This window comes from Cebus imitator, unplaced genomic scaffold (genome assembly GCF_001604975.1).
Source record: "Cebus imitator isolate Cc_AM_T3 unplaced genomic scaffold, Cebus_imitator-1.0 Scaffold38, whole genome shotgun sequence".
NCBI classification, from domain to species: Eukaryota; Metazoa; Chordata; class Mammalia; order Primates; family Cebidae; genus Cebus; species Cebus imitator.
The window spans coordinates 5,931,538-5,955,162 of NW_016107353.1; positions in this window are offsets into that span (position 1 = coordinate 5,931,538).

A 23,625-nucleotide genomic window follows, 5' to 3' on the forward strand; every position below is an offset into this window, starting at 1 on the left:
CCGCATAGGCAGTACAGTCAGAGTGGGGTCACAGGTACCACAGTCACCTGAGAGGAAGAGGCTCTTCCTCTTAGTTTCCCAGAGTCATGTCTGTGGCTGCTAATAAAGCCATGCTGATAAATGGTTTGGCATAAGTAGCAATTACTTATTATGCCTTTTGCAGTTTGGTAAAGTTGAGGACTTCACAAAATATCATGCACCTAGGGCCATTAATACTAGTCCAAGAATATGCACTTTCACGGCACCAGTTCATATGCCGTGTCTCAGAGTCCTTGTGGCCTCTGGAAAGTTAACACAACTGCCCACTCACCCCCAAGTATGTGAAGGGTGTCTGTTGTGCAAGTCCATGCAATGACTTTGTAGAATTGTCTTATCCCTGTGAAACTCGAGGCTGCAGGGCCGTCTCTGGCCTTGATTTAACTAACTTTGTAGATGCTTTCAGTGATGCTTTTCAAGAGCTTCCTGTCAGGAGCTGCACTAGATGAGAGACAGCGTGCTTTCCTTAAGAGGCTTTGTGTCAGTGTTGGAGGAGTCGGTTATTCCTTCCTCATGGCCCTCCTGGTCTCGTCTGGCCTATATCTTCATAGGTTGGTAGGACCTAGGCCTTGTGAGTATTCATGTATTTGGAACCTCAGAAAAAATGGACTCATCAGGCAAGGAGAAATGCAAAGTTTGCAGGGCTGCAACCTGGTGCTCACAAACTAGTGTGAAGAGCTAAGTCTGGCCCAGGGCACCCTCGTTACTGCCAGCTGAGACAAGATGATGTTGTACCACCACCCACTGGATGCACTTACAAATAGTAGACATCATTATAGTCACCAAGTGATGTCGAAGCTGGGCTGTGAAAGATAGGAAGGAGCAGGGTATGTACAAGTGAGGAGTGAGGAGGACAGTCCAGGCCCAGAGGACAACTTGGGTAAAAGCAAGGAAGTAGGAAAACAAGAGAGATGCCCAAGGAATAGATAGTGGTCAAGGTGGCTACAATGCTGGTACATAAAAAGGAGTAGAATCTAGTTCTAGAAACAAAATCTATTGTGTGCCAGGCCCTTTCTTGGTACTATCAATGACGTAAAGAGAAATGAGACAATATAATAATAAAAAGGCTATGGCCCCTTCCTTCAAGGAGCTTAATGTCAAAATGAGCTTCTATATAGCATCATGGTGGCAGCAACAGTTTGCTGAGGCAGTAGGTTTGCATTCTGGGTAGCGTTCTAGAAGAGATGCCGCATGCATTTTAGCTGGGAGATCCTCATGGGATTCCTACTCATGGTGGTTGGCACTGCCACAGAAGGAGAGCTGGTAGAAAGGAGTTCTAAACTGTGATAATTAATTTCATGTGTAAACTTGACTGGGCCATGGGTTACCCAAACATTTGGCCCAACATTATTCTGGATATGTCATTGAGCGCATTTCTGAACGACACTAACATTTGAATTGGTGGACAGTAACACAGATTGTCCTCCCTAACGTGGGTTGGTCTCATCCAATCAACGGAAGACTTAAATAGAATAAAAAGACAGAGTAAGAGGAAACTCCTCCTGCTTGACTTCCCGACCTGGGGCATTGGTCTTTTCTCTCCTTTGGACTTGGACTGCAGCACTGGCTTTTCTTAGGTCTTGAGCTTGCTATCTCTTAGACTGGAACTTACACTGTTGGCTCTTTTGGGTCTCAGGCCTCCAGACTCAGACTGGACCTACACATAGGCTCTCTTGGGTCTCTAGATTGCTGACTACAGATTTTGGAACTTCCCAGTCTTCAGAGTTGCCTAAGCCAATTCCATATCATAAATGTGTATATTTATTTATTTTGTTTATATCGTGTTCTCTTTATCTGAATGTATTAGTTCATTCTCGTATTGCTATAAAGAACTACCGAAGACTGGGTAATTTACAAAGAAATGAGCTTTGATTGGCTCACAGCTCTGCAGTCGATACAGAAAGCATGAGTGGGGAGGTCTCAGGAAACTTACATTCATGGTGGAAAATGAAGCGGAAGCGTGCACCTTCTTCATATGGTGGAATAGGGGAGAGAGAGAGAGCTAAGGGGGAAGTGCCACATACTTTTAAACCATCTCAAGAACTCTTGAGAACAAACTCACTGTCACAAGAACAGCAAGGGAGGAATCCACCCTCATAATCTAGTCACCTCCCACCAGATCCCTCCCCAAACATTGAGAGTTACAATTCAGCATGATATTTGGGAGGCGACACAGAGCCAAACCATATCATCTCTTCTAACCAGCTGATACTTCCAACAGGAAACACAAACCCTCTAATCATGGCTCTGCCACAAGAACAGAGTCCAGAGAATCCTGACTTATCCATAAGTCCAGTTGACATTCAGGAAGAATCCATTAGTCTCTGCTTTTCAAATTCCATCGTGCAGCATATTCTCACCTTTGAAACGTTCAGGCCATGCTTCTTTTGATTCTCTGCCTGACTTGGCAGGCTGAGAATCCTGCTGTAGAAAGATGGGGTGAAGCTGACGAGGACATAGAGTTCCCCATTCCTGGCTCTCAGTCGCGTCAGATCCCCCACAAGCCTTTGGTGCCTCCCTGTCTCAGACTCCGTCTATGGGAACTCAGTGGCTTCAATTTCAGGGCACAGTGGGTCATCTGGAAAATGAGGTCTTATTTTGTGATGTTGCAGGGAATTGCTATCAGATGCACACCATATAGACCGGTGCCATTAAAGGGAAGGAATTATTACCCTTCATCTATTCTCTTCTTCTGTGTCTTATCAAAAGGATTTGCCATTAACTAGAAATTTTTCTTTAAAGATTTTCGCTTTGCAGCATGTGCAGTGAATGAAGCTAAAGGGAAAGGAAGCTCTCCAGGCACAGGGGTATCGTGAGCTAGCTGCTCACACAGCTCTGGCTCTTTCTGGTGAGTCAAGCTGGATTTGTTAGTTCTCAGCATCATCCATGCATATACATAGAAATGAACAGGGAGGTGTGGAATCACACTGAAGGATATTTTTATACAATGTCAAAAAGATGTTGTCTCTATGCAGTACAAGACAAAGATAAAAACTCTTTGTATTTACAAATTATTTCACCTGAGCCAAAAGTGCTATCCTGTATCTATTCTAGCTCCTTCATTTACCTCCCAGTTCATGAAGTCAGAGTAGAAAGGATCATCCTCCTCTTTTGGAACAGGAAGAAATTTAGGGAAAGCTGGATTAAGTGATTTGTTGTCAGTCACGTGCTTCAGAGTCTGAACTCGAAACTTCATTTGTCTCTCCTCTCCATCCCTTCTTCCCATCTTTCTGTCTTCTTTCCTTTCCTCCTTCATCAGGTATTTGTAAGGAACCTAGAGATAATTTCCTAGGTGCAGGTGATATAGCCATAAGAAAGACAGGCCAAGAGCAGTGGCCGATGCTTGTAATCCAAGCACTATGGGAGGCCAAGGTGGGAGGATCACTTGAGGTCAGGAGTTTGAGACCACCCTGACCAACATAGTGAAACCTTGCCTCTACTAAAAATACGAAAATTAGCTGAGCATGGTGGTGTGCTCCTGCAGTCCCAGCTGCTTGGGAGGCTGAGGCAGGAGAATCACTTGAACTTGGGAGGCAGAGGTTGCAGTGAGCTGAGATCACATCACTGCACTCCAGCCTGGGCAATAGAGCTAGACTCTGTCTTAAAACAAAAAAAGAAATGAGGAAGACAGAGCTTCTGCCTCTGAGACAGTCTCAGTGAAACAGGAAACATAGACATCTTAACACATAAGTAGAACATAATACTGGGAAATAACAGTAGACCTTTAAACAAGGCAATGCGGGATATCCCATGTAGGGGAGGCTAAATTCTCCTAAAGTACTTATAGAAGATTTTACCCTGGTAGTAACACTTGAGTTAGTGATGGAAGGAAGTGTAGGGATTTTATAGGTGAAAGAAAATGGACATTTCAGACAGAGAGAACAGAGCATGCAGAAACGTTGCCAGGTACAAGGGCATCCTATGGTCAGGGAACTGCAAGACTGTTAGTTTGATTACAGTGGGCTTCCTTGTGACCAGCTGATGCTGACTTCCAACAGGAAACACAAACCCTCTAATCATGGCTCCACCACCAGAACAGAGTCCAGGAGACGTATCGTAAACACTGCCTGACGTAGATTCATCTGGCCTGCCTGGTGCCAACTTTGATGACTGTTCCTCTTTTTTCAACAATGAAGAGAGCCATGTCAGTCTAATGACTGTCATATTATCTCCCGTTAACTTCATTATTGGACACTAATTGTTTCTAGTAATAATTCATTCACTGGTAATGACTTGATGTCCAATGCCTGGATAATTACTGTCACAAATGCTATCAGACGGGTGCTACGGGTTGCTGTCTCCATCTGGAACTAGGGCGCAAATCAACTGAGGGCTCAGTGCTTGTGGGCTTGTCCTGGATGTGACAGAGGAAAATCACCTCCTGAGTGACAGGGATGAAAATTTCTCCTGGGGAATCTGAAAACTCAGAATAGGGTTTTCCCTGCCCTTGGGCTTGGAACAGCTACGTGGGTCTGCGTGCAATGTGCATGTGTGTGCATGTGATGCGTGTCTGTGTCACATGTGACGTGTGTGCTCAGTGGAAACATTAAGCCCTTCTCTCACTCTAAGGCCAGTAATTCATATCTGGCTAGAAGCTTCTGGTGGATTAAGTTTTATAATCCATGACATACAGAAGCCTCTACTCCCATATTACTCAAATTCCACTCTAATTTTCTGCATTTATTGTGAGCAGAGATATGCTGCTTGTTTGGAAGGCCAAGAATGGGGTTTCTCAAATTGCCAGTGGTTGAGGGTAATGTTAGAGAGAGGAATTAAATCTGCCATAGAATTTAGGGGTGGGCTGATGTAAAGTAACACAGTGCAGAGAGAAGGAGAGAAGAGAGACAGAGGCCAATGAGGAGAAGTCTCACTGGGCTGGAGACCTCAGATCACCCTGCTGAGCTATCCCACTACCACTGTAGGGAAAGACAACTTCTCAAAGCAATCTCTCCAAGTCCATAGCCTGAAGAAGCTGGGCTTGTTCAGAAATGAGTACAACTTTATTCTTCCAAGAAAAATTGCACCTTGCTTAGACCAGAGAGCGTTCTTGAAAACTGCAAAGAGTTACCAAGTTTTTTTCCCCTGCATAAACATTTTTTAAACTTTTGTATTTTTTATTTTTGTGAGGATATGGTAGACGTACATATTTATGGAGTAAATGAGATGTTTTGATATAGGCAAGCAATACATAATAATCACATTGTGGAGAATGGGTTATTCTTTCCCTCAATCATTTATCCTTTATGTTACAAACAATCCAATTATACCCTTTTAGTTTTTATTTTATTTTAGACAGGGTCTGGCTCTGTTGCCCAGGCTGGAGTGCAGTGGCGTGATCTCAGCTCATTGCAATCTCTGCCTCCCAAGTTCAAGCAAACCTCCCACCTCAGCCTCTGGAATGTCTGGGACTACAGTGTACACCATGCCCATCTAATTTTTGTATTTTTTTTTCTAGAGATGAGATTTCACCATGTCGCCCAGGTTGGTCTCCAACTACGGGGTTCAAGTGACCTGCCTGCCTTGGCCTCCCAAAGTAGTGGGATTACAGGCATGAACCACCATGCCTGGCCTCTTTTAATTATTTTAAAACATACAGTTAAATTATCATTGACTACAATCACCCTGTTGTGCTATCAAATAGTAGGTCTTATTCATTCTTTCTATTTTTTTTTTCGTATTCATAGTAATATTTTATTTTATTTTTTTTTGAGATGAAGTTTCACTCTTGTTCCACAGGCTGGAGTGCCATGGCGTGATCTTGACTCACTGCAACCTCTGCCTCCCAGGTTCAAGCGATTCTCCTGCCTCAGCCTCCCAAGTAGCTGGGATTACAGGTGTGCAACACCACACCTGGGTAATTTTTGTATTTTTAGTGGAGATGGGGTTTCATCATGTTGGCCAGGCTGGTCTTGAACTCCTGACCTCAGGTGATCCACTCCCTCAGCCTCCCAAAGTGCTGAGATTTTACAGGTGTAAGCCAGTGTGCCTGGCCTCCATAGTAATTCTTGACCTCAGATTCACAGAATTGAATTGATCATAGTCCTCAGTTTATGATGCATGGATTGATGTCAATATTGTAATAATTCTCTTTTGTTTTATTCTTTTTCCTGCTGTTTCCTCTCTTCACTCTATATCCCTCCATCTATTGGCACCACCACTTGACTGTTTCATGTATATCCCGAATGACTGGATTGGTTTTCTGTGGCTGCCCTAATGAGTTACCACAAACTTAACAGCTTTAAACAACACACATCTATTATCTCACAGTGTCTGTAGGACAGAAGCCCAGCAGACTTGACTGCGTTCTCTGCTAAGGGTCTCCCAAAGTTGACATCAAGGTGTTAGCTGGCCTTGTCTCTTTCCTGGAGGTTCTGGCGAGAGTCTGCTTTCCAGCTTATTTGAGTTGTTGGTTGCATACGGTTCCTTGCTGGCTGTTCATGGGAGTCATTCTCAGCATCTAGAAGCTAATGTATTTTTTGGCTTGTACCCCCTCTGTCTTCGGAGCTTTCAGTGGTGTGCTGAATCCTTCTTGGGTTAATCTCTCCAGCTTCTGCTTCTGCCTTCCACTCTGTTTTTAAAAGGCCATTTACCAACCCCAACAATACAGGATAACCTTCTTAATTTAGGTCAAACAGTTAGTGACCTTGGTTACATCTACAATTAAGTCATATCAATTAACATAGTTACAGCTCTGGGGATTAGGGAGTGGAATCTTCATGGAGCCTGTAATTTGGTGTAGCATAAGGACTTAACTTTCATTTGCCTATTTTATTTGCTTATTTACAAAAATAGTCTTAAAATTGTGTTGTTAGTACTAAAAAATTACACAAACAGTTTTGTGCTCTCATTGTTTTTTGCTTTCCTTTACTTACATATCTTCACATTCATCCTCTTCATTATTTTTGAAAAATATGTAGCATCCTGTCATATGTTATATGTATATTCAATAGATCATATACATATATTAAATATATTTCATTTAATTTATCCATTTCCCTATCTGTGAATACCTGCAAACAGAGCTGCAGTAAATATCTATGTCTATATTTCCTTTTAGCCTTGTGTGTTGTTCCTCTGGGATATACACCCCGGAGGAGTGGGATTGCTAGGTAGTATGGTGAAGCATATCTAATTCCACTAAGCATTTCCAGATTTCAACCTTGAATGGTTGTACCAATTCGATCTCCCATTAGTAGTGCATGACTGTCTCATTTCCCCACATCCTTGTGAATGCTCAGTATTAAACCTTGGCTCTGCCACTTTCCTGCTATGTGACCTTGGGTTAAGATCCTTAACATCTCTTCCCCTCGGTTTTCTCAACTGTAAAATGGAATTATTCTAGCATCTTCTTCCTAATGTCCTGTGAGGAGTAAATGAGTCAATATATGTTTTACGCAGAACATAGACTGGCCCATAGCAGGTGCTACTATTATTATTCTGTTATTTTATTTTCAAATGTTTAGCATGTTCCATGGACAGAAGGTAGCATTTTTTGTTTTAATGTACCCACTTTAATTGTTAGGGAAGTAGAGCATAACTTCATATACCCCTTCGCTATCCAGATTTTCCTTTCTCTTCTTGTGACTTGTTTGTTCTATCTTTAATGAACAGTATTTTCTAGTATTTTATGTCCTGTGTCCATCCACACAAATATTAAAGCCAGGTCCCCAAATATAACAGATGTTTAAATTGGTTTATGTGTTGCGAACTGTGCTGGATGATTTTGCCCATGAAAGAGAGTAACTGACAAATACTAGCTCTTCCTTCATACTGGTATGTCTAACAAGCACCCTCACTATGAAATCGTACCCAACCTAGCTCTAGTCTTGTTCACTTTTTGTGGGTGTTTAACCCCAATGCTTAGACAATGTCACTATCATTAAGGCTGTGGATTTGGTTCTGGTCTGGTATGTTCCAATTTCCCTCAATCTGTGCTTCAGGGCTGCAAGTCTACACCCTCACCATCTATTGGTCCCAAAGGGGAAAGCATTAGAGAGGTAAAAGTCTGATCCCCTGTAACTCCATCTGGGCCACCATAAAAACAACTGAAGGCATAGGTGAGCAAAGGAAGCCATTTTTGTATAGGTCAAGGATCATTATAGATGAACTAGTTCATCTGCAGAGTGACAAATGGAACTTGATTATATGTAGAGGAAGCATAATTCATGACTTAAAAGCAAAACAGATTGAATTTAGTAAATTATCTTATGGAGTTGGAAATCAGTGACTTCAAACACCAAAATAATAAAATAGTCTCAATTTAAACTCAACTGAATTGATATTCTACGTTTCTTACGTTTTCAGCTTGTTAATTATAAAGGTAGTTAAAATATTATTTTTGAAAAGTTGCAAATGGGCTATCATCTCTGTGTGGTGTTTGACATACCCAAGGGGCAGCGTATCCTTACTGTTAGCCTTCTTTTTCGTACAGTTTTTAAAGCTAATGTTTCCTGCTTTGTAAATCTTAATTAAAAATGACCACGTGACATTAGAGGCAAACTCCCTGGAGACTAAGCCCTGCAGGTGAGATTGGATGACGCTGGAGCAGATGGCAAGATGTTGTCTGCTGGAATGGGAAATCAGGTTTGTGGTTAGGAAAAGGCCAGAGGGGGAAAAAAAGAAAGATCTGCTGTGTTCAAGAGTAAAGAGAGCCCTGCTAGACCAACTGGTGTGTGGAACAGGAGTTTTAGCTGATTCTGAGTAATTGATAAAGAGGCTCTCTCCTCATCAGGTATGGGCAGTACAACACTCTGCTTGGAGTTTGAATGGTTTTCATGGAACAGCTTCTGACTTGAAGGTGAAAAGCAGAATTGTTTTGAATCATGTTGTTTTCTAAGCCCGTAAGAGGAGTTTTCCTCCCAGACTTTAATGTCTGGCAAAAAAAACAAAAAAAACAAAAAAACAAAACAAAAAAAAACAAACAAACCACACCTGCCTCTATAGATTATGTGCACATCATCCATAAAAATAGATATAGGTAACAACCAAACACCATGGAGGGATGAATTTTTCCCCCCTCTCTCCCCAAATGCCACAGTGAATTGTGAAAAGTTTCATCTGTTTCTTCTAAACAGAGGGGAAAGGCATCTGTAGCAGACCCTGCCTCAGGCTTCCCCTGAAGATATCTACCTGTGAGCAGCTGGGTGGGTTGGTGAGCTGTCTCAGTGCTTAACACATTTTCAATACAGTGACAGTGGGTCTTATAATTCATGTGATGGCTTTCCAGTCATTGCGGCAACAACTTGAATTCAGGAGCCCTGTCCTGAACAGGAATACTGGATAATTTCTACTCTAGTCAGGTATATGCCTGACTGCTGTGTCTTGGTGGATTTTCATACATCATAATTTTGCTCAAATTTTCCAGAGACATTCTTCTGGCCAGATGTATCACAATATGATAACAGAAAACTTCTACCTTTATTTTCCATAAATCCAACCCTGGGTACAATAATTTCCTGAGTGGAGTCATTGATGTGCCCCAGAAAGCTCAATCAAGGTAAAAGGAGTGTGGGTGACAGGCTGCAAAGCAACAAAAGGGAGTGTCCATAAATTACCATCAACCATGATAATGACTGCACTTACTGAGTGTTACACATATTTTTGAACACTGTGCTATACCCTTCATATGCATTATCTCAGTGACTTCTAAATGAACCTATTAAGTACATATTATGATCATTATTTCCACTTTGCAATGAGAAAATTGAAATATGGAGAGGAACACTGACTTGTCCAAGCTAGTAATTAAAGGGTTTGGGGTTGAACCAGATTTTGTACAATTTCTGAGCCCAAGCTATTAACCACCACTACAGTAACTGATGCCCTAGCTGAGAGAGTTTAGGTTTTGATCACTTACTATGTATAAAGTGCCTTAAGAAGTACAAGAAGCATAGTACATGTTTACAGTGAGAGTTAAGAGAGTAGTAGTTCAGGTCATCACTACGTAATGTTTGGGAAAAGGGAATTATCCGTGGGCTGGAGTTGCCGGAAAAATCATTATGGAGTAGGTGGACCTAGAAAACTGGGAGAGACCTTGAGCCTGACTCTAGAGTTAGAAAATACCTTCCAGATAGTAAGGAAAGCTAAATAAAGCCCCTGGACCTTTATGAAAACATAAAAAAGACAAGAGTCATGTAATAGAATGTCTTCTGACCTGTGGCTAGACTGACTGATGTAATGAAGTCCTATGACAATCCTTGCTTTCTCCAGAAAGGCTGTTATTACTGTCAGTTATTCCAGGAAACAGGGAAAGATCTGTCTCTGAAAGACTTCCCCAAAGACCTCATTCTAAAGCCTAGTGTAATGAAGTTAGTTGTATTCTAAGGTTCTTTTTGCTTTCTAACACTTGGGAGGATTTCAAAATGGCAGATACTTTGACGAACTCATGAAATGTTGATGAAATTGTGTCTAGAAGGGAATAATCTGGCATAGGCATAACAACTTAGCAAGGATTGAGGAGAATTTGGGCCTGTGGTAAGAACATAGGTCCACTTCTAAATGAATAGGAAATATCATGGAAAGATGAGTTTTTTCTTTAATGGTAGGTTGTACCCTCTGGTCCATGACATGATCTTCTCCATCTTGAATTACTGGGTGACGTAACTTGCACTCTAGCAGAACACATGATTATTATTCAGGAGTGAGTGACTTGAAATTGAAATGCTTGCATGGTCGTGAACTCCAACTGTGTTAAAAATAAATCTTTTTATCTGTTCTACATTCCTGGGCTGGTACTCTTTTCCATTGGAGCCCCCTTTAAAAGATGTGTGGACTGCACATTGAACAAGATCGAATGTGACTTTGCAAAAATAGAATGCCTGGTCTCTCCTCTTTTCCTCTCACTCGACAATGCAAGATAAATTCACTCCACGGGAACCTTTTGTGGGTTGTACTGCTCAGGCAATTTGCAGTTTTCTGGGGGAAAGTCAGCTCACGCTACATTTATCACCCCCTGCCACCGGCTACAATTCAACCCACTTTGAACCACTGAGCAGAGGTGCTGATGGGGGCTCTGGCATTAGAATTTCATATCATAATGGAAGTGCAGGGAAGCAAAAGACAAATGTATCAGGGCCGCTCCAGGTGTCCACTAAAAAAGAGGTCAAAAAGTATGAAACTGGGTGTTGGGGACTAAATATGAGTATGTTTGCAAAAATAAAAATATATAGTTGCTCCCCCAACAACTTTTATATTTTTTGCCTCTGGTAAGCCTGGCTCAAATAGTGAGTTTCTTTCATATCTCAAATAGTGATATGAGAATCATCAACTCCTGTCGAGACTGTTAGCCTTGATTTCATGTTGTAATCAATACACAACTCAACATAGTCAAAACAAATTAATAATAAAAGGATACAACATGCCTTTTCTTTCTTCCTCTACTTTACCGAAGGGCATATTCTCTAAAGAAACCAACAACACAACAACAAAATAAATGCAGTGGATGATTGAGTGAAATTAGCGTATTAGTCAATATAAGTGATGTTACGCTGCTGAAATGAACAGCCCCTAAATCTCCCAAACAAAAGTATATTTTTCATAGCAGTCAGTGGAGGACTCTGCTTCACAGGCCATTCAGGGACTCAGGCTGATGGAACGCTGCTTCACCGCTGTGCCATCTGGAACACATGGACTTCTGGATAGCTCTGGCAGCAGAGGATGCTGCAGGATCTCCCACTGCAGCAATGCAATTCTTTGACTCAGAAGTAAAGCACATCCTTTCCACTCCCAGTGTGTTGGCCAGAACCAGTCACATGGTGCTACCTGCAAGGAGCCAAGGGAGCACACTCTGTGTGTGCCTGGAGGGATGGAGGGAGTAGAGGATGGATTAGAGTCGAGCCCTGAATGTTTCCACTCTGTTGTATTAATTCTCTACTATTGGTTGGCTTCTTAAAGCAGATCTGAGTGCTTTTTGAATTTAAATAAACCCAATATATTTATCATTTCTTTTTATTTCCAGGTACGATGATGTTCACAAATGGTCAGAGTCACAGGTTTTCAGTACTGAAAGAACTAAATCAATCTTTAATTGAAAGAATGAAAAAACTGAGACCTGGAGAGTTTGTGAGTTGCTCATAATCTGCCCATTGTCGGCAGAGACAGGTTGATTCCCAGGCCAGTGCTCTTTTCCCTACATTGAGTTGTCTTTGTTATTTCCCTTGGATGGCATCAGAAGGTGATGTCTGACCAACAACAAAAGTGAGAAGCTATGAGAATCAATGACAAAGTAGACAGCATATGAATTATTTTCAGTATTAACACCCAAGGTATTTATCCTCTGTTTAGAACTGATATGGTTTTACATTATTCATCCATTTCTCTACCTGATATTATGCTTTTTGACTTGTTAATCATTACATTAATGACAATTTTTTTTCCTTCTAATTCAACTCAAGGTTTATATTTGGTTCCAGGGCCATGTGTTCATGTTGATCCGTGGCACTGCTTCCTAATATTTTTATGCTATGGCAAACACAGAGTATGTTACTTTTGGACAGTACATTGGAGTAAGACTACCAAGACTGCTCAGTCCCAGAGACAGTAACTCACAAGTTCTGGCTGCCTTAGGTCCCAAGCCTGGCCAGTTAAGGAATTGGAGATTAGTGCCTTGGCACACCAGTAACCTCATTGTGATGCGTAGGTAGGAATCTCTGGCTTTCAGAGAAGAGCACTGAGCTGGGCATACATTTCTCTTTCAAGCTGGTAGAATCTGGGGCAAGAATTATGTCCATATTTACCTTTGCTGATTTGAATACTTGCAGAGATGTTAGTTGAACAAGATTATTAAGAGGAAAAAGTCACCTCACTTGGACCCCACTTGATCAGGGAAGCCTTCTTGGAAGAGTCAGAATTTTAGCAGTGTTTATGGAGTAGGAATGAATACCGATACCAAGTTAGATAAGCTTGTAACCCTGGAGTGCTATTTAAAGACATTCTAGAGGTATAATGAAGCCATTTTAAATAAGGGATATTTTCAGCATAAAATGCTTAACAGATCAAATACCTCTAGGCTTCTGCAGGTTTCAGAGGAGGCAGAATGGAAAGCCACACTGATGAAACACTGCTAACAGGCAAATGTTCTCTTTTGCCAGGAGGTGAGCAGCTCACAGGGTTTAACTTAGAGGAAAACTCTTTGGTGGCTGGCTTGAGTAATGAGCATCTGCTGAGAAGATCCTGTGAGCATTATTTGTGCCCATATTTGTGCAAAAATGTCTGTTCCCTTTATGGTATGGGGTTTGAAAGGAAAATGGATTGCATCCCATTGGAAGAAAATAGTTTGATCACTGTCTGGCCCTAGCTTTTTGGTCCTTTATAATTCTTTTCTATGTCACTGTTTGACATCCATCATTACAATGCTGCCAGACCATTTCCTCCCCTACTTTTTAACATGTGGAGATCTCTTTGTGAAAAACAAGGATGTTAATGTTATTTCCATTGCGTGCATGTGCATGCGCCTGTGTGTGCACATGCACACACATGCACTTACTGAGCATGGGCATACTTGTCTATGGAACACGGACAGGAGGCAGAAATTTCATTCTAACACATTTACTGACTCTGCCCAGCAATCTAAGTGCTGTGGAGTAGACAGAAATAGGTCAGGATGGGAATTGTCCTATCTCAGCATATTACAAGGTGGGTATGACGAGTGAGTGAGCTGTCAGCTCCGAGACAGAAGGAGGAAAACCCAGAGGTGGGTAGGGTTGTATAATTGATCATCCGCATTGGAACACTTACAATAATAAAAGGGAGTGCTACTAATAATTGCACTGGGACAACATGTATAAATTGGGACTGTCCCAGGCAATGTGGGATGAATAGTGAGCCTGGGGATGGGCTAGGTGTCAAAATGCCAGGAGAGGAACAGCCACATAGTAAAAATGAGTATTTCCATTGGAATGAAGTCAGGAACATGACCAAGGTTGTGTGCTGGAATAATATAATGAAAAATATAAAAACTGAATGGGGCAGATGTGAGAACTAAGGTCTTCCATGGTCGATAGATTTGTAAGTAAACAAAAGCTAACAAGAATCTTGCTTGGGGAAATGTGGGGCATGTGGACCTGGAGTAATCTAGGGCATTAGGTTGTTTGCTCCTTTTGAAGGCCAGCGTTGGTCTCCTTCTCCTTGGAAATCTTTTTATCCATCTATCCACCAGGCACAGGGGTTCATGCCTGCTATCTCGGCACTTTGGAAGCCTAAGGCGGGAGGATCACTGAGCCAAGGAGATTGAGGGTAGCCTGGGCAACATAAGAAGACCATGTGTCTACAAAAATTATAAAAATTAGCTAGGTGTGGTGGTGCTCACCTGTGGTTCCAGCTACTTGGGAGGCTGAGGAGGGGGAATCACTTGAACCCAGAAGGCCAAGCCTGTAGTAAGCTGTGATCACGCAGCTGTACTCCAACCTGAGCAACAGAGCAAGACCCTGTCTCACATAAAGTATGATAAAATGAAATAAAAGGCAAGCTTCCTCACACTTGACACCTGTCAGAAATGAGCAATCCATGTTAAACAGAAGCAGCCTAGTACTGCCATGTTTAAGGTTGAAGGGCTAAGAGTACAAAAACGTTTTTGGCGAATGTCAGTAATGGATAAGGGCATTCTCTTTGAGGGATACTCCCATATATTTCCTTCTGATTCGTATTCTGCACATGAGACTGCAATAAAGGAAAACTATAAAAGCCCAAGAATGTCTATACGTAAGATGTTTTTCTTTAAGATGACACATTAGGTGAGGGAAGGGTATTGCTAAGTATCCTAGGAGCACTGAGCTTTTAGAGGAAAGCATCTGACACTCAGCAGACCTTCATCCAACCATTCATTCACTCACTCACTTACTTTTATATTAAATGAGCACCTACTAATATCTAAGTGCCATATTTGGAACAAGGGATATAGAAATAAATGAAGCACAGTCCCTACCTTGAAGAAGCACTCAGTCTTGCAGAAAAATTCTGAGATTACACTATAATACTAAAGTGCTGAATCAAGAAGGGATAATGTGTTAAGGAGTCAGGGAAGTGACCTTTCGAGCCCAGCTTAAAAGGTATGTGGAGTTTGACAAGTATATAAGATTAAGAAAGAATTTCCAGGCAGAGGAAGCAGGATGAAGAAAGGAACTAAGCTATTAAAAAGGTCATGGAGTGCTTGGGAAAGGGATAAACACTTAACTGGACTGAGGGGCCCAGTGCAGGGAGGAAAGGAATAAGTGGCAAAAAATTCCACCTGGGCTTCTGTTGGGCTGCTGGGTCCAGATGCTCAAGTACAGTGACTGCAAAGGAGGAGAGGCTCTAAAGAGATGACAGGAGAAAGGAAGGGCATGGGGAATTAACAATCCAACAAGGAAAGAGAAAACATATACGGAAAATGCATGGACACAGACACCTGCGGGATGAGGGGCAAAATTCCCGAAAGAACAGTTACAAGGTCTAATAGACACGCGCAGCCTGACTTCCCTTAACTGCTTTTCTGGGCCTTGGAGCGGTTGGCTGAGCCTCATGGTTACTGGGCAGCCAGTTAGCACAGATGTCAGGGTAATGACACCACAAAGCCTTCCATAGAGGGACAAACCCAGCCCACATCTTGCCTCTAGTATGCATCTATGGGTAGAAAAACCAGTGGATTTTGTTTGTTTGTTTTTTGAACCCTACTCTTCAAAGCACAGACAGGGACTCAGTGTGTGGGGTGGGCAAATTGGGCTCTCCAGTTGGAGGGTTTGCTGGGAGCTCAGAGCCTACCCCCCTGGCAAAGTCTGTGGCCAGGAATTGAGGAGGCAACGTAGGAAAATGCTTGACTAAAATGCCAAGCTACCTGCTGGCACAGATAAGCCTGAAATCAGTCTGTTTTTATGTTAAGAAAGCATGAGCTCCTAGATCCTGAGCTGTGTATTCAGTAAGAGGCATTCATTCCCACTGCGGTTCTGCTCACTGATTGTCCCTCCAGACTGGCTCCCAGGCGATCCAGATGAAGAGGGGAACTTGGCTCCAAAGCCTTGCTCACCCCTGTCATTATGGCAATGAAATATACAAACCCAAATCATCAAACAAACATACAGACACAGGGGTATATTTCTTATTTATTCATTTTGCAATCCTGCTTGTTTTGGGAAAGGGAGGACTGCTGTCTTCAGCTCAGGAGCACATGACCCTGCTGAAGGACACAGGGAACACACCAATCAGCTCTTTCAAGTCTTACTCATGCCAGCAGGGGTTGACTGCAAGCAAAGAGGTGAGGTGGGTTGGTTAGCACCAGAAACCTGAAGGCTTGTCTTTATATATGTATAGTACTTTTATTATACTTTAATTTCTGGGGTACATGTGCAGATCTTGCAGGATTGTTACATAGGTATACGTTTGCCATAGTGGTTTACTGCCTCCATCCCCCATCCCCTACATTAGGTATTTCTCCCAATGTTATCCCTCCCCAATCTCCCCACCCCCTGCCATCCCTCCCCTAGCCCCTACCCCCCAGCAGACCCACTGTGTGATGTTCCCCTCCCTGTGTCCATGTGTTCTCATCGTTCAACACCTGCCTATGAATGAGAACATGCAGTGTTTGGTTTTCTGTTCTTGCAACAGTTGGCTGAGAATGATGGTTTCCAGATTCATCCATGTCCATGCAAAGGACATGAACTCATCCTTTTTTATGGCTGCATAGTATTCCGTGGTGTATATGGGCCACATTTTCTTTATCCAGTCTATCATTGATGGGTATTTGAGTTGGGTCTAGGTCTTTGCTATTGTAAACAGTGCCTCAGTGAACATACATGTGCATTTGTCTTTATAAGAGAACGATTTATAATCCTTTGGGTATATATCCAGTAATGGGATTGCTGGGTCAAATGGTATTTCTATTTTTAGATCCTTGAGGAATTGCTACACTGTCTCCCACAATGGTTAAACTAATTTACACTCTCACCAACAGTGTAAAAGCATTCCCATTTCTCCATATCCTCTCCAGCATCTGTTATCTCCAGATTTTTTAATGATCGCCGTTCTAACTGGCATGAGATGGTATCTCAATGTGGTTTTGATTTTTATTTCTCTAATGACCTGTGATGATGAGCATTTTTTCATATGTTTTTTGGCCACATAAATGTCTTCTTTTGAAAAATGTCTGTTCATATCCTTCATTCATTTTTTGATGTTTTTTTTTTTCTTCTTCTAAATTTGCTTTAGTTCTTTTTAGATTCTGGAGATTAGCCCTTTGTCAGATGGGTAGCTTGTGAAAGTTTTTTCCCATTCCATTTGTTGCCAGTTCACTCTAATGATTGTTTTTTTTTGTTTTTGCTGTGCAGAAGCTCTTAAGTTTAATTAGACCCCAATTGTCTATTTTGGCTTCTGTTGCCATTGCTTTTGTTGTTTTAGTCATCAAGTCCTTGCCTGTGCCTATGTCCTGAATGGTATTGCCTAGGTTTTCTTCTAGGGTTTTTATGGTGTTAGGACTTATGTTTAAATCTTTAATCCATGGAGTTAATTTTTGTATAAGGTGGAAGGAAGGGGTCCAGTTTCAGCTTTCTGCACATGTATTGATGGAATGTATCACAAAATTATAAAAGCTATTTACAACAAACCCACAGCCAATATCATACTGAATGGGCAAAAACTGGAAGCATTCCCTTTGAAAACTGGCACAGAGAAGGGTGCCCTCTCTCACAATTCCTATTCAACATAGTATTGGGAGTTCTAGACAGAGCGATCAGGCAAGAAAAAGAAATAAAGATATTCAATTAGGAAAAGAGGAAGTCAAATTGTCTCTATTTGCAGATGACATGATTGTATACTTAGAAGACTCCATTGTCTCAGCCCCAAATCTCCTTAAGATGATGAGCCACTTCAGCAAAGTCTCGGGATAAAACAAAATCAATGTGTAAAAATCACAAGCATTCCTATACACCAATAACATACAGAGAGCCAAATCATGAGCAAACTCCCATTCACAATTTCTACAAAGATAATTAAATACCTAGGAATATAACTAACAAAGGATGTGAAGGACTACTTCAAGGAGAACCACAAACCACTGCTCAAGGAATTAAGAGAGGCCACAAACAGATGGAAAAACATTCCATGCTGATGGTTAGGAAGAATCAATACTGTGAAAATGGTCATACTGCCCAAAGTAATTTATAGATTCAAAGCTATCCCCATCAAGCTACCAATGACCTTCTTCACAGAACTGGAAAAAAACACCTTAAACTTCATATGGAACCCAAAAAGAGCCTGCATAGCCAAGACAATCCTAAGCAAAAAGAACAAAGCTGGAGGCATCATACTACCTGACTTCAAACTACACTACAGGGCTATAGTAATCAAAACAGCATGGTCCTGATACCAAAACAGAGATATGAACCAATGGAACAGAGCAGAGGCCTCAAAAGTAACACCACACACCTACAACCATCTGATCTTTGACAAACCTGACAAAAACAAATAATGGGGAAAGGACTCCCTGTTTAAAAATGGTGCTGGGAAAACTGGCTAGCCATGTGCAGAAAGCTGAAACTGGATGCCTGCCTTGTTTTTATTCTTACTTTTCTGTTGAGACATAAGAATAAGGTTGCTGTTGGTCACAGGTATATAGCTCCCATCAGAATCCTTGAGCCCGGCCTTCATTAGAGGGGTTAGAACAAACGTCCCATTCATTTGTTCAAAAAGCATTTAAATCTTTGTACATATTTATTGAACAATGATTGTGTGCCAGGGACTGTACCAGGTGCCCTGGATAAAATGACAAAGAAGATGGCCAAGGTCCATCTAGGGACTTAGATTCCACCGTAGAGTACAAACAATGAATGAATGAATAAACAATAAGTAGACTGGACATTGTGTTCATGCCTGTAATCCAAGCACTTTGGAAGGCTGAGGCAAGCAGATCACTTGACACTAGGAATTGGAGGTTGCAGTGAGCTAATTGCACCATTGTGTTTTAGCCTGGGCAACAGAATGAGACCCCATCTCTAAAAAAAAGTTTAAAAATAATTACAGATTGATTTATAATACCTAACACCTCTGGGTACCACTTACTAGCCCTCTTCTAAGACCTCACATATATTTCATGCTGATACATATGAGATTGTTGATAATTGACCATTTTTGACAATTTCATAGGTTCAACCTAATATTTAGCTGGTGAGCCTCCACAACAGTCCTAGAGATAGGTCCTGTAATGACCACTTAATCAGCAGAAAGTGGGCAAATAAATATTAATAAGTTGCCAAAATTCACAGAACATGTTTGTGACCAAATCCAGACAATTTGGCCTCAGGGTTCATGCTCTCATCTGTTAAGTTTTAAACATGGGATGAGGAGTCAGAGAGCATGAGAAAATCCACTTGAGAGGAAATAGCGAGGAAGGGCCTCCTGGAAGAATATATTAGAGCTGAGACCTGAAGGATGAGAACTATTCAGCTGTGAAGTGACCTTGAACAAATGCCACTTTCTTAAACCTATAAGGACACCTGAATTTGTTATTCCAGGAGTGTAGAGCACATCTCCCAAGGTGTGTGCTTCCTAGTGACCACACTTGGGGCAGGCCTCTCCTGCAGGCTCCTTATCATTTCCAGGAAGGAGTGTGGCCTGGCTGGGAGCTGACCTGACTAATGATCTATCACTGCTGGGCTCTGTGGATGCTGCAGCTCTAAAGATCCATTCTTACCCACAGCCTTCATGTCCTAGGCCTGAGTCAGAAAAACCCGGTAGCAACGGAGACTTTTCATTCCTCCATCAGTTGTACATATCTTCCATACAAAACAACCACCTCCTCAAATGCCCACAGCCTTGCAGGTTTGAACTCAGTCCACCACCCCATGGACTGAGCCATTCTCAATGCCTGCTTCCCATCCTGTGTGTCATCGACTCCATTTTTTCCCTAAGCTCTGTAACTAATGCAGGTGTCTCCACGGAGGTTTGTAAAGTGACCATGACAGGGTACCTGGGGCAAAGAAATCCTTAAGATCTTCATTGCTACTTTTTCATAGCTGGTCTACTATCTCTGTTCCTGTTATTCCAGGCCTCCTCAGGCTCTGAGATCCTGACCTTAAGCCATCCTAGACTGTCATATTGTTGGCTTAGCATTGAGCCCCTGTTATTCTGGCTGGGAATGTTGTGCCCGGTACTCACACTTGGACTTCATTTTTCTCTTCCATCCACCACCTCCTTACAAATGGCACACCTGTTTTAGAAACAGGATCTTACCTTCATCTTATCCCCAGATTACAACTTACATTAGAAAAATTATACTTAAATTAGAAAACTGTCATTCTATTTTGATCCCTGTCCACGTTTCTCTTTTGCCTTTGAATCTTACCAAGGTTTTTCCAGTGATGGGAAGCCTGTCCTTGGATGGCTGTCCTGTGCCTTGCAGCCTGCTTTCTACTGAAGATCAGTAGATGGGACCACTAGGTATCGCTTGCTAGATCCCCGTTTTCAACATTAACTTCCCTACTGGGATCTGAAGCTGCTTATTCATATCCTGTCCTCTCTCCACTCATGCTCACTGCTGAATGGACCAGGATTGAAGAAGTAACAGAGTGCCTGAGTGTGGTCAGAAGTGGATCTCAAGTGAGGATGACTTAGGGTTGGTCATGGGCTAGGCAAGCCCACCTGTAAGTGTTAGGAGGATGTCACAAACCTAGAGAGGCAAGTCTGATAATGACTTTGAGCAGGGACTCTGGACTCACACAGATCTAGGTGTGAATCCTGGACAGCTCACTTAACCTGCCTGTCCTTCAAATTATCTTTCCAGAAAGTAAGCACAATTCTAATACAAATTTAGTGCTTACAGAGTGGTTGTGAAATTTGAAAGATGATGTCGTTAGAGGTTTTACCTCTGGACAAGATGGAGTAAGAGGGTCTGGATTTACCATTCTGTTTGATGCAAAGACAGAACAAACAGACAAAATAGATAAAACAATAGTTTCAAGATTTTGGACATCAGACAACAAAGGGCTGTGATCCCTGAGAGAGAGAAAACAAATGAGGGGAGCCCAGCTTACTCCATTGAGGTGCTTTTAGTCTGTGATGTAAGCAGAGGAAACTCAGGCAGAGCCTGGCAAACTTCATGACTTGTGGAGAGAGGGGAGGGTCTGAGGAGTCCAGTGTGGCTGAAGTTTGCAAGACCAAATACTGCAAAGGAGAGCTACACAGGAAGAACCTCAGGATCGGCAGAGGGTCTGTCTCAAGTATTTAGCAGAGTACTGATCAACCACATGAATGTTAGAAAAGTAATCAAGGCCTGAGAAATAGACATCTAGAAGGATTATAGAGAATAGTGTTGTGGGCTATGACAGTGCTACAAAGTGTGCCTGTTCCACCGCCGAGACTGAAAACGCTAATAATGAGTGAGGCATGGGGTGCGTACTCAGGAAGGTCTAGCCCCAGGAGTGGAGAACACTTGGCCCTACTCTGAACACTGCTCTAGCTCCACCTAACACACCTGAAAGCAAGACGCATAAGGATCACACTGTTTCAAAGTAACTATGCCCAAGAACAAAGCTGAAGAATATTTCTGGGAATACGAAAGTATCCAGAACCCAATAAGATAAAATTTTTCATGTCTGGAATGCAATCAATGATTACTAGAACACAAAGAAGCAGAAAAATAGAAAGAAAATAATCAATCAAAAATGATCAAGAAGTGATGTAGATGTTGGAGCTAGACAAAGACCTTAAACAGTTGTTATAACTGTATTAGTATGTTTAAAAAAATTAAACAGAGACATGGAAGATATACAAAATACCCAATCTAACCTCTAGGGAGAAAAAGCAATAAAACAAATGTCTGATTAAAAAAAATGCGCTAGATAAGATTAACGACAGAGTAGACAGACATTGCACAGGGAAAGATTAGTAAATTGTAAGATACAGCAATAGAAACTCCCAAAATGAAATACAGAGGAAAAAAAAGAATTTAAAAAAAATGGAAAGATCGATGTGACAACTTCAGGCAGCCTGTATACTTATGATTGACGTTTCTGAGAAAAGGATGGAGAGGAGTTAGAAAAAATAATTGAAGGTACAATGGACAAAAGTTTTTCTAAAGTTGATGAGAACTATAAAACCATAGACACCAGACAGAAAATCAGCAATGATACAGTAGACTTGAACAACACTATTAACCAACGTGGCCTCATGACATTTATAAAACAGCCTTACCCAATAACAATGAAATGCATACCTTTTTAAGTGCACATGGAACATTAAGTTTTTGTCAGTGATAGAATCTGCCTTTGAATGGCTGTCCTGTGGCTGGGAACTTGCTTTTTATTGCACATTGCCAGATGGTTCCGTGGGCAAGATAGACCATATCCTGGGCCATAAAACAAGTCTTAATAAATTTAAAAGGATTTCAATACTAGACAATATGTTCCCTGGCTACAATGAAGCGAAATTAGAAATCAATAACATAAAGATATCTAGAAAATAACCAAACATTTAGAAACTAAAATATACTTCCAAGTAATCCATCAGGTCAAGGAAAAATATCAAAAGTATTTTGAAATGAAAAAAGTATAACATATTAGACTTTATGGGATGCTGCTATGGCAGTATTTAGGGGGAAAATTACAGCACTAAACATCTTTATTAATAAAAAACAGTCTCAAGTCAGTGATGTCACCTTTTATGTTAATAAACTAGAAAAATAAGGGCAGCTAAACCTAAAGTAAGAAGAAATAAAATAATAAATATTAAAGCAAAAATCAACAAAATAGAAAACAGTCTGGCTAGAGGTTTGTCAATTTTATTTCTCTCCAAGAACTAATAACATGGATCAGGAATCAAAGAGGGAAGAAACAAGCTACCAATATCAGGAATGAGAAGTGACATCACTACAGATCTACTGATATTAAAAAGTCAATGAGGAAATATTGTTAGCAATTTATAAATTTGACATCTCAGAGGAAACTGACAAGTTTCTTGAAAGGCATAAACTACTGATGCTTACTCAAGAAAATATTAATACCCTGAATAGTCCTATAGCAAATAAAGACCTTGAATTTGTAGTTAAGACATCTACAGAGAAAACTTTAGGCTCAGATAGCCTCACTGGTGAATTCTACCAAATATTTAAAAAAGAGATAATATCAATTCTACATAAACTGATGCAGAAAATTGAAGACAAGAAAATAATTTTCAACTCATCCTTTGAGACTGGCATTATCAAAACCAGATGACATTTGAAGTAAAGAAAACTACAGATCATTTTGCAAACATGGATGCAAAAATTTTCAAAAAAAAATTTTTGTCAAATCCAATCCAACCACACATAAAAATCATAATAAATCTTGAACAAGATGGATTCATCATAAAGAAGCACATTGTTTAATAATTAAAATCAATCAATTGAATTTATCCTATTAGTAAACTAAAAAAGGAGAACTATATGATCATCTCCATAGAGACAGAAAAATCATGTGACAAAATGTAATACCCATTCCTGAAAAAACTCGTAGCAAACTAACGATAAGGAAGAAAATTTCAACCTGATAAAGGGCATCTACAAAAGTAGCTACAACTAACATCATACTTTATAGTGAAAGACTGATTTTTACCCCCAAATATCAAAAATAAGGGAAATATGTCTGCTTTCTC